At 45.7% G+C, this 17,018-nt stretch overlaps 1 non-coding gene across 1 annotated transcript; it reads right to left on the bottom strand.

Moving 5' to 3' along the window:
• Positions 1-453: 453 nt before the first annotated feature.
• TRNAG-UCC (transfer RNA glycine (anticodon UCC)) lies at positions 454-525 on the bottom strand. Its single transcript has one exon. It is a non-coding gene; the product is annotated as a tRNA-Gly (tRNA).
• Positions 526-17,018: the final 16,493 nt, after the last annotated feature.

Raw genomic sequence — 17,018 nt, 5'->3', positions numbered from 1 at the left:
CTTTCATGTGAAAGGTTATGCAAGGAAGCGGATCGCATGACGGTTCGCTGTGGCAGTTTCCTTTGGTGTGAAAGGGTACGTAGGGAAGGGGATCGCACGACGGATCGCTATGGCAGTTTCCTTTCATGTGAAAGGATACCTAAGGAAGGGGGTCGGGGAGAGAAATGATTGATTAGCAATAAACGCGTTTAGCGCTAAATGTGTTTAGTTGCAAACCATTAGGGCAATAAGGACTGTCGGATTACGCTAATGGATGACCAAGATCTGTTGGATCTGCCCCACAGGGTCTTTTTATAGGTTTATAGATATATAGATAGATAGAATATAAAATCAGAGCGTCCTCTAAAAAAGTTTCCATGTATAATAAAAAGTAAATATCATTGAAAAAGTTTCCATGTAAAATAAAAAGTTAATATCATGGAACAAGTAAGTGGCAGCACCTTAGGAAAAAATTGCGTCTGCCGGGAGTCAAACCCGGGTCTATTGCTTGGAAGACAATTATCCTAACCGTTGGACTACAGATGCAATGGTGACACCAATTTAGATGAAAGTTTCTTTATCAAGGAAGTTGCTGTTTTCACACTACCTAGTACTATGACTCAGCTAACATCTTTGCACTTGCTCTCACGTAATGCACATCGACAAACTTAGCAAAAACAGATAACTATGTGATGCCCTCATCTACTAACGACACATTTTGTCGTGGAATAGTCACAGCATATGTCCTAGTGTGAGAACTTAGTCGTGGAGTCATCGCACTAGGTTAGCTTAAAGGGGTTAAACGGGACAAAGGACACAGGGAGTTTATACTGGTTCGTCCCCTTGCGGTGAAGGTAAAGGCCTAATCCAGTTTGAGGTAGTATTGCTTAGGTTTTGATTACTAGGGAGCGAATCCGCTTGACCTAGCTTTCGATCTGTAGTTTCCTGTCCTTAACCCGCCGTCGGGTCGCCCCTTTATATACACAGGTTGACACCCGGTGGCTTACAAAGTCCCGGCCGGCTCATAGACAACGTGCCCGGCTCGGTGACTAGTTACACTTTCCTTACAATACAAGTCATACATACATGATGGTTTACACCTATGGGTCTTAAGTCGCTTTTGGGCTTCTGGCCCTTAGCAGCCTGCTCCGTGAAACGCCATCCTTAATATCCTCATGGGCTTTGTCTTTTATGAACCATCATGAGTATAACCCGGCCCCTCTTGGGCATGTTACACTCAATATCTATATCCCCAACATTAGGCCCCATGTTGATTTGAGCTTGTTCATATCAATCTTATACTTAAAAAAATCCTTCCTCATTCGTTCTTTTGCGAGATATTGTAACCCGCCATGACGTCATTCCCTGGGATTGCGGTAACCCGCCGTGACATCACCTGTCATAAATATTAATACAAAATTCCCAACAAATCTTAACAGATCTTTATCTTTAATAGTTATCCCGAAGATCGAGGCATCCGAGTCACTAGATAATCATTCATTGACCTCCTCGATTCTCGCGTCCGCCTGTTACCCATTCCCTTATTAATAGGGTCAGTCAGCCTTCTCATTTCTCCCTTTCCTTCTCGTCTTCAACCTCCCTCTCTCGCGAAGCACCCGCGCACCTGAGCAACGCTGCCAGCGGCCTCGTCGACTTCCTCAACCCTGGCTGCTGCATCAACCTGAACGAGACCAGAGAAAAATCTGCGGCTCCTCTCCGTTGTTCATTGGATCCAGTAAGTACCTCATCTTCCCCATCATAGATCTCCATTAGGGTTCTGAAGTTCTTAGAGTTCATCATCATTCTTCGTCATACCTCTTTTTAATCTTCACTTTGATCCAAAGATGGCTTTAAAAACACGTGCAACCTGTTTCTATCCCTTCGCTTAATCGCTGAACAAGTCTCCTAGATGCAGAAATCTTGGCAGTGCATTAGCTCTTCCGGTGTTGTTTTATAGGTTTTGATTTTATTTTATTTTTTGAACAACGTTAGATCCGAAACTGATTACACCAATCTGCGAAACTTGTTTGTCCAACACTTAGCAGAATCTGCTCTTCAATTTCATTGCTTGTCATGGCGGCTTACATCACCAGTCATAAGTAGTCATATGTCATTAGGCCCCGTTAAGCCGCCAATATCAACATATGCTATAACGTTTATCTTCGGCTAAACAGATCAACTTAAACGGGCTAATTTTCTTTCTTCCCAGGCTTCTTCTCTTACGATGCCAAAGGCCACTACTTTCTGCAATTGGGTTCCCTCCATAGTCACTAAGAACACACTCAAGGACTATGTCAAAGTCGGTTTTTTACCAGCAAAAAACATCCTTCACTGGCGCGCTCCCAAACCCAATGAGACAAAACCTCATCCGCAGGATGGTGAGGTCATTGTTTTTACTGATCATATGAACTGGGGCTTTTCCCCTCCTGGGTCCAAGTTTTTCTGAGACGTTCTGCACTTCTTTCAACTTCATCCTCAAGATATCGGACCCAATTCCGTGTCAAATATCTGTAATTTTTAAGTCTTCTGTGGAGTATATCTTCAAGAAGAACCCAATGTTGAACTCTTCAGGGAATATTTCTATCTGAACCTGCAGAACGAATTTACCAATGGCCCCAGCTTAGAACTTGGTGGGATCTCAATTCAACGGAGAAGAGATGCTATCTTCCCGTATGCTTGCCCGCCGAGTCACCCCAAGGATTGGAACCAGACATGGTTTTACTGTAAAGACACTTCTCCGGCTGATGAGAATCCACTGCCAGGTTATCGTGTCCAATGGCTTGACCCGAAACATCATCTTCCTGAAAAGCTTACAACTGTTGAACGTGCGAAGATCAAACCCACTATTGCAAAGGTCAAGGCCCTACTGGGAAATGGGTTAACCGGGGTTGACTTGGTTTGATGCTGGATTTCTTGGAGAATCATACCCTTGAGTCGTCGACCCGGCTTAATGTGTGATTGTACGGGTGATGCAAAAGATCCACTGCACTATAACTCTGGAAGTTTAACTAATAATGCAATCAATGAAATGACCAAGACCCTTCTGAACGAAAGCCTGGAAAGCTAGAGTAAAGTGGGACTGAACCCTTTCTGCAAACTTAACCCGCCACCCGCTGTAAATCTCCAAGCTATTTACTTTGTCTTATCATTCCCATGTTCTGTTGTCTCAACTTTCATGATTTTCACAAGTTGAATCCGATTTTTGGAATAAGGAATATGACCATGAAGCCGCCAAGAAAGCCAGGTCCAAAGCAAAAGCGGCCAAGAGAACCGCAAAAAAGAATAAGAAAAAACCAAGTACCTCCGAGATGTTTGAATTAGACGACAGTTCTGAGTCGGAGGTAGCCCTTGATTCCCTTGGCTCCTTTTTCAACTATCTTATTGACACTGATTATCATCAGGATGACACGGGGGCCAGTCAAGCGGGCGAAGAAGAGGTAACTACTACTTACTCCGACTCAGAGCCTTTGCCAAGATAGAAAATTCATCAAGTAACCCGGGAAGTAAGGTTTTCACACCCCTTAGCTCATTTGGATCCTCACTTTCTTTTGAAGCAACAGCAGCACGAGAGCCATCTCAGACTCGGACCAGCGGAGGTGGAGAGTTATCTTCTGGTTTACCAAATACTCTAGCTCTGCGGAAACGTCCAAACGAGGTCTTTTCAAATTTAAACTCCTTTTATCCTTTGGCGGGTCTTATTCGTCAGCCACTTAATTCTTCCGATTCAAATTACCAGGGTACTTCTCACTCCTCTTCTGGCGACTCATCATAGACTCAGCTACCGGCTTTCAAGACTGCCCTTGGGTAAGCATTTTTATTTTCTATCACTTTATCCTTGCCTTCGTACTAACCTTCGCAACCCTTTACAGGGGAAAAGCAAAGCCTAGCAAGAAAGAAAAAATGACCAAGACGGCTGAAGACCCTAAAGCCCATGAACCGGAGCAACAAATTTTAGTGTCTGAAGCCTCCTTGCAACAACCAGAAGAGACTATCCATGATGTCCCACCAGAAATTCCTGGCCTCTCCAGTGATCCCACAGACGTCAATCCTTTGAGCACTGAATCATCGAGTCCAATTAAGCCATCAGAAACTCAGGCCGACGATGTTGTAATCACCGGCACCAGCTTCTGAGAGCCAGGACAACCTACTGTCTTGGCCAAGCACTCCGCCAAAGAAGAACTTGTTGAAAGGCGCGGAGTGAGATTCGACATCGCCAACTATTCTCAGTTGCGCACTAGTGTGAAGGAAATATGCCCTAGAGGCAATAATAAAGTTATTATTTATTTCCTGAATTCATGATAAATGTTTATTATTCATGCTAGAATTGTATTAACCGGAAACATGATACATGTGTGAATACATAGACAAACAGAGTGTCCCTAGTATGCCTCTACTTGACAAGCTTGTTTATCAAAGATGGTCATGTTTCCAAGCCATAGACATGTGTTGTCATCTGATGAACGAGATCACATCATTAGGATAACGGTGTAATGGACAAGACCCATTTATTAGCTTAGCATTATGATCGTTACAGTTTTATTGCTACTGCTTTCTTCATGACTTATACATGTTCCTCGGACTATGAGATTGTGCAACTCCCAAATATTCGGAGGAACACTTTGCGTGCAATCAAACATCACAATGTAAATGGGTGATTATAAAGATGCTCTACAGGTGTTTCCGAAGGTATTTTTTGGGTTGGCATGAATCAAGATTAGGATTTGTCACTCCGTGTTTCAGAGAGGTATCTCTGGGCCCTCATGGTAATACTGATCACTATAAGCCTTGCAAGCAATGTGACTAATGAGTTAGTTACAGGATGAAGTATTATGGAATGAGTAAAGAGACTTGCTGGTAATGAGATTGAACTAGGTATTGAGATACCGACGATCGAATCTCAGGCAACTAACATACCAATGACAAAGGGAACAACGTATGTTGTTATGCGGTTTGACCGATAAAGATCTTCGTAGAATATGTAGGAACCAATATGAGCATCCAGGTTCCGCTATTGTTTATTGACCGGAGATGAGTCTCGGTCATGTCTACATAGTTCTTGAACCCGTAGGGTCCGCACGCTTAACGTTCGGTGAAGATCGGTATTATGAGTTTATGTGTTTTGATGTACCGAAGGTTGTTCAGAGTCCCGGATATGATCGCGGACATGACGAGGAGTCTCAAAATGGTCGAGACATAAAGATCGATATATTGGATGGCTATGTTTGGACATCGCTATGGTTCCGGGTGAGTTCGGGCATTTAGCGGAGCACCGGGAGGTTACCGGAACCCCCCCAGGGAGTATATGGGCCTTATTGGGCCTTAGTGGGAGAGAGGAGGAGGCGGCCAAGGTGGGAGCGCCCCCCAAGCCCAATCCGAATTGGGTGGGGGGCCGCCCCCTCCCTTTCCTTCTCCCTCTCTCCTCCTTCCTTCCTCTCCTACTCCAACTAGGGAAGGGGGGAGGGGGAATCCTACTCCCGGTGGGAGTAGGACTTCCCTTGGGCGCGCCATAGAGAGGGACGCCCCCTCCCCTATTCCACTCCTTTATATATGGCGGAGGGGGCACCCCATAGACACACAAGTTGATTGTTTAGCCATGTGTGGTGCCCCCCTCCACAGATTTCCACCTCGGTCATATCGTTGTAGTGCTTAGGCGAAGCCCTGCGTCGGTAACTTCATCATCACCGTCATCACGCCGTCGTGCTGACGAAACTCTCCCTCGACCTCAGCTTGATCTAGAGTTCATGGGACGTCACCGAGCTGAACATGTGCAGATCACGGAGGTGCCGTACCTTCGGTGCTAGGATCAGTCGGATCGTGAAGACGTACGACTACATCAATCGCATTGTCATAACGCTTCCGCTTTTGGTCTACGAGGGTACGTGGACAACACTCTCCCCTCTCGTTGCTATGCATCTCCTAGATAGATCTTGCTTGTGCAAAGGATTTTTTTTTGAAATTACGTCGTTCCCCAACAGTGGCATCCGAGCCAGGTCTATGCGTAGATGTTATATGCACGAGTAGAACACAAAGAGTTGTGGACGATAATAGTCATACTGCTTACCAGCATGTCATACTTTGATTCGGTGGTATTGTTGGATGAAGCGGCCCAGACCGATGATACGTCTCCGTCGTATCTACTTTTCCAAACACATTTGCCCTTGTTTTGGACTCTAACTTGCATGATTTTAATGGAACTAACCCGGACTGACGTTGTTTTCAGCAGAATTACCATGGTGTTATTATGTGCAGAAACAAACGTTCTCGGAATGACCTGAAACTTCACGGAGCAACTTTTTAGAAAATATGAAAAATACCTGCAAAAGATGAAGGCCAGGGGGCCCACCACCTCTCCATGAGGGTGGGGGGCGCGCCCCCTATCTCGTGGGCCCCCTGTTGCCTCTCCGACTCCAACTCCATATATTGTGTTTCAGGGAGAAAAAATTCAGAGAGAAGAAATCACCGCGTTTTACGATACAAAGCCGCCGCCAAGCCCTAAAACCTCTCAGGAGGGCTGATCTGGAGTCCGTTCGGGTCTCCGGAGATGGGAATCCGTCGCCATTGTCATCATCAACCATCCCCCATCACCAATTTCATGATGCTCACCGCCGTGCGTGAGTAATTCCATCGTAGGCTTGCTGGACGGTGATGGGTTGGATGGGATCTATCATGTAATCGAGTTAGTTTTGTTAGGGTTTGATCCCTAGTGTCGGTGTCAAAACCGGCGGATCTTGGGTAGGGGGTCCCGAACTGTGCGTCTAGGCGGATGGTAACAGGAGGCAGGGGACACAATGTTTTACCCAGGTTCGGGCCCTCTTGATGGAGGTAAAACCCTACGTCCTGCTTGATTAATATTGATGATATGGGTAGTACAAGAGTAGATCTACCACGAGATCAAGGAGGCTAAACCCTAGAAGCTAGCCTATGGTATGATTGTTGTTCGTCCTACGGACTAAGACCCTCCGGTTTATGTAGACACCGGAGAGGGCTAGGGTTACACAGAGTCGGTTACAATGGTAGGAGATCTACATATCCGTATCGCCAAGCTTGCCTTCCACGCCAAGGAAAGTCCCTTCCGGACACGGGACGGAGTCTTCAATCTTGTATCTTCATAGTCCAGGAGTCCGGCCGAAGGTATAGTCCGGCTATCCGGACACCCCCTAATCCAGGACTCCCTCAGTAGCCCCTGAACCAGGCTTCAATGACGACGAGTCTGGCGCGTAGATTGTCTTCGGCATTGCAAGGCGGGTTCCTCATCCAAGTACTTCATAGAAGATTTTGAACACAAAGGTAGTGTCCGGCTCTGCAAAATAAGTTTCCACATGTTGCCATAGAGAATAATATTTACACAAATCTAATTTGCTGACGTATTCCGTAGCGTGACATCACACCATGACCAAGTCTTTATTCAAATCGTTTTACTGTTCCACCTCAGCGCGTTTAGCGAGGAGGTTTCCTTGGCACGTCTTGTCAAAGCAGAGATCGTGTCCCCTTATTCCGGGATTCTCATCAATACGGGCATGGGTAACCCAACCGCGCCATTGATTATGGCTCTTGGGAGATAAGCGAGTTTTACCAGGCTGGTGGGGACGCATAGTCGCGTCCTCCCATATAAGGGGATAAGGATCCACCTTTTCATCCACGCCTTCTTCCTCCTTTGCCTATCCATTTCCGCGCACTTGAGCTCCAGCGCCCAAGTCCGCACACCCCACCTCAACCTTCTCCAGCCATGTCCGGAGCGGGAGGCAAGTGGATGGTCTCCTCCGTCACAGAGGGACACATAAAAAAACTGAGGAAGGCCGGATACTTGTCTAACGACATTGCGCACCCGCTTCCCGAAGAGGGGCAGCTCATCCCCACCCCTAGGCCCCATGAGAGGGTGGTGTTCCTCCCCCATTTCCTCCGCGTACTGGGCTTCCCTCTCCACCCATTTATCCGGGGGATCATGTTCTACTATGGCCTGGATTTCCATGATCTGGCCCAGAACTTTGTCCTCAACATCTCGGCGTTTATCGTCGTGTGCGAGGCTTTCTTCTGCATCCACCCCCATTTCGGCCTATGGCTCAAGACTTTCAATGTCAAGCCGAAGGTGGTGCGCAGCACCCAGGCGGAGTGCGGAGGCGCCATGGTGGGCAAGATGCCCAACGTCCTATGGCTAGAGGGCTCCTTCGTGGAGTCCCTAATGAAGGAAATATGCCCTAGAGGCAATAATAAAGTTATTATTTATTTCCTTATATCATGATAAATGTTTATTATTCATGCTAGAATTGTATTAACTGGAAACATAATACATGTGTGAATACATAGACAAACAAAGTGTCACTAGTATGCCTCTACTTGACTAGCTCGTTAATCAAAGATGGTTGTGTTTCCTAACCATAGACAAAGAGTTGTTATTTGATTAACGGGATCACATCATTAGTTGAATGATCTGATTGACATGACCCATTCCATTAGCTTAGCACCCGATCGTTAAGTATGTTGCTATTGCTTTCTTCATGACTTATACATGTTCCTATGACTATGAGATTATGCAACTCCCGTTTACCGGAGGAACACTTTGTGTGCTACCAAACGTCACAACGTAACTGGGTGATTATAAAGGAGCTCTACAGGTGTCTCCAAAGGTACATGTTGGGTTGGCGTATTTCGAGATTAGGATTTGTCACTCCATCTGACGAAGAGGTATCTCTGGGCCCTCTCGGTAATACACATCACATAAGCCTTGCAAGCATTGCAACTAATGTGTTAGTTGTGAGATGATGTATTACGGAATGAGTAAAGAGACTTGCCGGTAACGAGATTGAACTAGGTATTGGACACCGACGATCGAATCTCGGGCAAGTAACATACCGATGACAAAGGGAACAACGTATGTAGTTATGCGGTCTGACCGATAAAGATCTTCGTAGAATATGTAGGAGCTAATATGGGCATCCAGGTCCCGCTATTGGTTATTGACCGGAGACGTGTCTCGGTCATGCCTACATTGTTCTCGAACCGTAGGGTCCGCACGCTTAAAGTTACGATGACAGTTTCATTATGAGTTTATGTATTTTGATGTACCGAAGGTTGTTCGGAATCCCGGATGTGATCACGGACATGACGAGGAGTCTCGAAATGGTCGAGACATAAAGATCGATATATTGGAAGCCTATATTTGGACATCGGAATCGTTCCGGGTGAAATCGGCATTTTACCGGAGTACCGGGGGGTTACCGGAACCCCCCAGGGGGTTATTGGGCCTACATGGGCCTTGAGGGAGAAGAGAGAAGGAGGCAGGAGGTGGCTGCACGCCCCTCCCCTTCCTAGTCCGAATAGGACAAGGGAAGGGGGGCGGTGCCCCCCTTTCCTTCCCCTCTTCCTCCTCTTTCCCCCCCCTTCTCCTTCTCCAACTAGGAAAGAAGGGAGTCCTACTCCCGGTGGGAGTAGGACTCCCCCCTGGCGCGCCCCTCCTTGGCCGGCCGCCCCCTCCCCTTGGCTCCTTTATATACGGGGGCAGGGGGGCACCCTAGGACACACAAGTTGATCTTCGTGATCGTTCCTTAGCTGTGTGCGGTGCCCCCCTCCACGATATTACACCTCGATCATATTGTAGCGGTGCTTAGGCGAAGCCCTGCGACGGTTAAACATCAAGATCGTCACCACGCCGTCGTGCTGACGAAACTCCTCCCCGAAGTTTTGCTGGATCGGAGCCCGGGGTGCGTCATCGAGCTGTACGTGTGTCAAGAACTCGGAGGTGCCGGAGTAACGGTGCTTGGATCGGTTGGACCGGGAAGACGTACGACTACTTCCTCTACTTGCGTCAATGCTTCCGCTTCGGTCTACGAGGGTACGTAGACAACACTCTCCCCTCTCGTTGCTATGCATCACCACGATCTTGCGTGTGCGTAGGAAAGTTTTTGAAATTACTACATTCCCCAACAGTGGCATCCGAGCCTAGGTTTTATGGTTTGATGTTATATGCACGAGTAGAACACAAGTGAGTTGTGGGCGATATAAGTCATACTGCCTACCATCATGTCATACTTTGGTTCGGCGGTATTGTTGGATGAAGCGGCCCAGACCGACATTACACGTACGCTTACGCGAGACTGGTTCTACCGCTGTGCTTTGCACACAGGTGGCTGGCGGGTGGTCAGTTTCTCCAACTTTAGTTGAACCGAGTGTGGCTACGCCCGGTCCTTGCGAAGGTTAAAACGGCATCAACTTGACAAACTATCGTTGTTGTTTTGATGCGTAGGTAAGATTGGTTCTTGCTTAAGTCCGTAGCAGCCACGTAAAACTTGCAACAAACAAAGTAGAGGACGTCTAACTTATTTTTGCAGGGCATGTTGTGATGTGATATGGTCAAGACATGATGCTAAATTTTATTGTATGAGATGATCATGTTTTGTAAACTGAGTTATCGGCAACTGGCAGGAGCCATATGGTTGTCGCTTTATTGTATGCAATGCAATCGCCCTATAATGCTTTACTTTATCACTAAGCGGTAGCGATAGTCGTAGAAGCATAAGATTGGTGAGACAACAATGATGCTAAGATGGAGATCAAGGTGTCGCGCCGGTGACGATGGTGATCATGACGGTGCTTCGGAGATGGAGATCACAAGCACAAGATGATTATGGCCATATCATATCACTTATATTGATTGCATGTGATGTTTATCTTTTATGCATCTTATCTTGCTTTGATTGACGGTAGAATTATAAGATGATCTCTGACTAAATTATCAAGAAGTGTTCTCCCTGAGTATGCACCGTTGCCAAAGTTCGTCGTGACCAGACACCACGTGATGATCGGGTGTGATAAGCTCTACGTCCATCTACAACGGGTGCAAGCCAGTTTTGCACACGCAGAATACTCAGGTTAAACTTGACGAGCCTAGCATATGCAGATATGGCCTCGGAACACGGAGACCGAAAGGTCGAGCGTGAATCATATAGTAGATATGATCAACATAATGATGTTCACCATTGAAAACCAATCCATTTCACGTGATGATCGGTTATGGTTTAGTTGATTTGGATCACGTGATCACTTAGAGGATTAGAGGGATGTCTATCTAAGTGGGAGTTCTTAAGTAATATGATTAATTGAACTTAAATTTATCATGAACTTAGTACCTGATAGTATCTTGCTTATGTATGTTTGATTGTAGATAAATGGCCCGTGTTGTTGTTCCGTTGAATTTTAATGCGTTCCATGAGAAAGCAAAGTTGAAAGATGATGGTAGCAATTACATGGACTGGGTCCGTAACTTGAGGATTATCGTCATTGCTGCACAGAAGAATTACGTCCTGGAAGCACCGCTGGGTGCCAGGCCTGCTGCTGGAGCAACACCAGATGTTATGAACGTCTGGCAGAGCAAAGCTGATGACTACTCGATAGTTCAGTGTGCCATGCTTTACGGCTTAGAATCGGGACTTCAACGACGTTTTGAACGTCATGGAGCATATGAGATGTTCCAGGAGTTGAAGTTAATATTTCAAGCAAACGCCCGGATTGAGAGATATGAAGTCTCCAATAAGTTCTATAGCTGCAAGATGGAGGAGAACAGTTCTGTCAGTGAGCATATACTCAAAATGTCTGGGTATAATAATCACTTGATTCAGATGGGAGTTAATCTTCCAGATGATTGCGTCATTGACAGAATTCTCCAATCACTGCCACCAAGCTACAAGAGCTTCGTGATGAACTATAATATGCAAGGGATGAATAAGACTATTCCCGAGCTCTTCGCAATGCTGAAAGCTGCGGAGGTAGAAATCAAAAAGGAGCATCAAGTGTTGATGGTCAACAAGACCACTAGTTTCAAGAAAAAGGGCAAAGGGAAGAAGAAGGGGAACTTCAAGAAGAACAGCAAGCAAGTTGCTGCTCAAGAGAAGAAACCCAAGTCTGGACCTAAGCCTGAAACTGAGTGCTTCTACTGCAAGCAGACTGGTCACTGGAAGCGGAACTGCCCCAAGTATTTGGCGGATAAGAAGGATGGCAAGGTGAACAAAGGTGTATGTGATATACATGTAATTGATGTGTACCTTACTAGAGCTCGCAGTAGCACCTGGGTATTTGATACTGGTTCTGTTGCTAATATTTGCAACTCGAAACAGGGACTATGGATTAAGCGAACACTGGCAAAGGATGAGGTGACGATGCGCGTGGGAAATGGTTCCAAAGTCGATGTGATCGCGGTTGGCACGCTACCTCTACATCTACCTTCGGGATTAGTATTAGACCTAAATAATTGTTATTTGGTGCCAGCGTTGAGCATGAACATTATATCTGGATCTTGTTTGATGCGAGACAGTTATTCATTTAAATCAGAGAATAATGGTTGTTCTATTTATATGAGTAATATCTTTTATGGTCATGCACCCTTGAAGAGTTGTCTATTTTTGATGAATCTCGATAGTAGTGATACACATATTCATAATGTTGAAGCCAAAAGATGCAGAGTTGATAATGATAGTGCAACTTATTTGTGGCACTGCCGTTTAGGTCATATCGGTGCAAAGTGCATGAAGAAACTCCATACTGATGGACTTTTGAACCACTTGATTATGAATCACTTGGTACTTGGGAACCGTGCCTCATGGGCAAGATGACTAAAACGCCGTTCTCCGGTACTATGGAGAGAGCAACAGATTTGTTGGAAATCATACATACAGATGTATGTGGTCCGATGAATGTTGAGGCTCGTGGCGGATATCGTTAGTTTCTCACCTTCACAGATGATTTAAGCAGATATGGGTATATCTACTTAATGAAACATAAGTCTAAAACATTTGTAGAGTTCAAAGAATTTCAGAGTGAAGTAGAAAATCATCGTAACAAGAAAATAAAGTTTCTACGATCTGATCGTGGAGGAGAATATTTGAGTTACGAGTTTGGTGTACATTTGAAACAATGCGGAATAGTTTCGCAACTCACGCCACCCGGAACACCAAAGCGTAATGGTGTGTCCAAACGTCGTAATCGTACTTTACTAGATATGGTGCGATCTATGATGTCTCTTACTGATTTACCGCTATCATTTTGGGGTTATGCTTTAGAGACGGCCGCATTCACGTTAAATAGGGCACCATCGAAATCCGTTGAGACGACACCTTATGAACTATGGTTTGGCAAGAAACCAAAGTTGTCGTTTCTTAAAGTTTGGGGCTGCGATGCTTATGTGAAAAAACTTCAACCTGATAAGCTCGAACCCAAATTGGAGAAATGTGTCTTCATAGGATACCCAAAGGAGACTGCTGGGTACACCTTCTATCACAGATCCGAAGGCAAGACATTCGTTGCTAAGAATGGATCCTTTCTAGAGAAGGAGTTTCTCTCGAAAGAAGTGAGTGGGAGGAAAGTAGAACTTGATGAGGTAACTGTACCTGCTCCCTTATTGGAAAGTAGTTCATCACAGAAACCGGTTTCTGCGATACCTACACCAATTAGTGTGGAATTTAATGATGATGATCATGAAATTTCAGATCAAGTTACTACTGAGCCTCGTAGATCAACCAGAGTAAGATCCGCACCAGAGTGGTATAGTAATCCTGTTCTGGAAGTCATGCTACTAGATCATGATGAACCTACGAACTATGAAGAAGCGATGGTGAGCCCAGATTCCGCAAAATGGCTTGAAGCCATGAAATCTGAGATGGGATCCATGTATGAGAACAAAGTATGGACTTTGGTTGACTTGCCCGATGATCGGCAAGCAATTGAGAATAAATGGATCTTCAAGAAGAAGACTGACGCTGACGGTAATATTACTGTCTACAAAGCTCGACTTGTCGCAAAAGGGTTTCGGCAAGTTCAAGGGGTTGACTACGATGAGACCTTCTCACCCGTAGCAATGCTTAAGTCTGTCCGAATCATGTTAGCAATTGCCGCATTTTATGATTATGAAATTTGGCAGATGGATGTAAAAACTGCATTCCTGAATGGATTTCTGGAAGAAGAGTTGTATATGATGCAACCGGAAGGTTTTGTCGATCCAAAGGGAGCTAACAAAGTGTGCAAGCTCCAGCGATCCATTTATGGACTGGTGCAAGCCTCTCGGAGTTGGAATAAACGCTTTGATAGTGTGATCAAAGCATTTGGTTTTATACAGACTTTCAGAGAAGCCTGTATTTACAAGAAAGTGAGTGGGAGCTCTGTAGCATTTCTGAAATTGTATGTGGATGACATATTACTGATTGGAAATGATATAGAATTTCTGGATAGCATAAAGGGATACTTGAATAAGAGTTTTTCAATGAAAGACCTCGGTGAAGCTGCTTACATATTGGGTATTAAGATCTATAGAGATAGATCAAGACGCTTAATTGGACTTTCACAAAGCACATACCTTGACAAAGTTTTGAAGAAGTTCAAAATGGATCAAGCAAAGAAAGGGTTCTTGCCTGTGTTACAAGGTGTGAAGTTGAGTAAGACTCAATGCCCGACCACTGTAGAAGATAGAGAGAAAATGAAAGATGTTCCCTATGCTTCAGCCATAGGCTCTATCATGTATGCAATGCTGTGTACCAGACCTGATGTGTGCCTTGCTATAAGTTTAGCAGGGAGGTACCAAAGTAATCCAGGAGTGGATCACTGGACAGCGGTCAAGAACATCCTGAAGTACCTAAAAAGGACTAAGGATATGTTTCTCGTATATGGAGGTGACAAAGAGCTCATCGTAAATGGTTACGTTGATGCAAGATTTGACACTGATCCGGACGATTCTAAATAGCAAACCGGATACGTGTTTACATTAAACGGTGGAGCTGTCAGTTGGTGCAGTTCTAAACAAAGCGTCGTGGCGGGATCTACATGTGAAGCGGAGTACATAGCTGCTTCGGAAGCAGCAAACGAAGGAGTCTGGATGAAGGAGTTCATATCCGACCTAGGTGTCATACCTAGTGCATCGGGTCCAATGAAAATCTTTTGTGACAATACTGGTGCAATTGCCTTGGCAAAGGAATCCAAATTTCACAAAAGAACCAAGCACATCAAGAGACGCTTCAATTCCATCCGGGATCTAGTCCAGGTGGGAGACATAGAGATTTGCAAGATACATACGGATCTGAATGTAGCAGACCCGTTGACTAAGCCTCTTCCACGAGCAAAACATGATCAGCACCAAGGCTCCATGGGTGTTAGAATCATTACTGTGTAATCTAGATTATTGACTCTAGTGCAAGTGGGAGACTGAAGGAAATATGCCCTAGAGGCAATAATAAAGTTATTATTTATTTCCTTATATCATGATAAATGTTTATTATTCATGCTAGAATTGTATTAACTGGAAACATAATACATGTGTGAATACATAGACAAACAAAGTGTCACTAGTATGCCTCTACTTGACTAGCTCGTTAATCAAAGATGGTTGTGTTTCCTAACCATAGACAAAGAGTTGTTATTTGATTAACAGGATCACATCATTAGTTGAATGATCTGATTGACATGACCCATTCCATTAGCTTAGCACCCGATCGTTTAGTATGTTGCTATTGCTTTCTTCATGACTTATACATGTTCCTATGACTATGAGATTATGCAACTCCCGTTTACCGGAGGAACACTTTGTGTGCTACCAAACGTCACAACGTAACTGGATGATTATAAAGGAGCTCTACAGGTGTCTCCAAAGGTATATGTTGGGTTGGCGTATTTCGAGATTAGGATTTGTCACTCCGTCTGACGGAGAGGTATCTCTGGGCCCTCTCGGTAATACACATCACATAAGCCTTGCAAGCATTGCAACTAATGTGTTAGTTGTGAGATGATGTATTACGAAACGAGTAAAGAGACTTGCCGGTAACGAGATTGAACTAGGTATTGGATACCGACGATCGAATCTCGGGCAAGTAACATACCGATGACAAAGGGAACAACGTATGTAGTTATGCGGTCTGACCGATAAAGATCTTCGTAGAATATGTAGGAGCTAATATGGGCATCCAGGTCCCGCTATTGGTTATTGACCGCAGACGTGTCTCGGTCATGTCTACATTGTTCTCGAACCGTAGGGTCCGCACGCTTAAAGTTATGATGACAGTTTCATTATGAGTTTATGTATTTTGATGTACCGAAGGTTGTTCGGAACCCCAGATGTGATCACGGACATGACGAGGAGTCTCGAAATGGTCGAGACATAAAGATCGATATATTGGAAGCCTATATTTGGACATCGGAATCGTTCCGGGTGAAATCGGCATTTTACCGGAGTACCGGGGGGTTACCGGAACCCCTCGGGGGGGTTATTGGGCCTACATGGGCCTTGAGGGAGAAGAGAGAAGGAGGTAGGAGGTGGCCGCGCGCCCCTCCACTTCCTAGTCCGAATAGGACAAGGGAAGGGGGGCGGCGCCCCCCTTTCCTTCCCCTCTTCCTCCTCTTTCCCCCCCTTCTCCTTCTCCAACTAGGAAAGAAGGGAGTCCTACTCCCGGTGTTAGTAGGACTCCCCCCTGGCGCGCCCCTCCTTGGCCAGCCGCCCCCTCCCCTTGGCTCCTTTATATACGGGGGCAGGGGGGCACCCTAGGACACACAAGTTGATCTTCGTGATCGTTCCTTAGCCGTGTGCGGTGCCCCCTCCACGATATTACACCTCGATCATATTGTAGCAGTGCTTAGGCGAAGCCCTGCGACGGTTAAACATCAAGATCGTCACCACGCCGTCGTGCTGACGAAACTCCTCCCCGAAGCTTTGCTGGATCGGAGCCCGGGGTGCGTCATCGAGCTGTACGTGTGTCAATAACTCGGAGGTGCCGGAGTAACGGTGCTTGGATCGGTTGGACCGGGAAGACATACGACTACTTCCTCTACGTTGCGTCAACGCTTCCGCTTCAGTCTACGAGGTTACATAGACAACACTCTCCCCTCTCGTTGCTATGCATCACCATGATCTTGCGTGTACGTAGGAAATTTTTTGAAATTACTACGTTCCCCAACACCTAAAGGGGTGGCAATCGGGGTGGTTTTACATCACCGAGCCGCGCGACCCTGAATGGGTCGCAGCCCCCGAGTTCCGATCCGGACCCCCTATGCGGCTCGCCTCCTGGAAAGAG

The sequence above is a fragment of the Triticum urartu genome, chromosome 7A, assembly GCF_056163025.1.
Source record: "Triticum urartu cultivar PI428250 chromosome 7A, HENAU_Tu73, whole genome shotgun sequence".
NCBI lineage: Eukaryota > Viridiplantae > Streptophyta > Magnoliopsida > Poales > Poaceae > Triticum > Triticum urartu.
The sequence above is the reverse complement of the archived record's forward strand: the minus strand, read 5'-3'. Positions and strand labels throughout refer to the sequence as shown.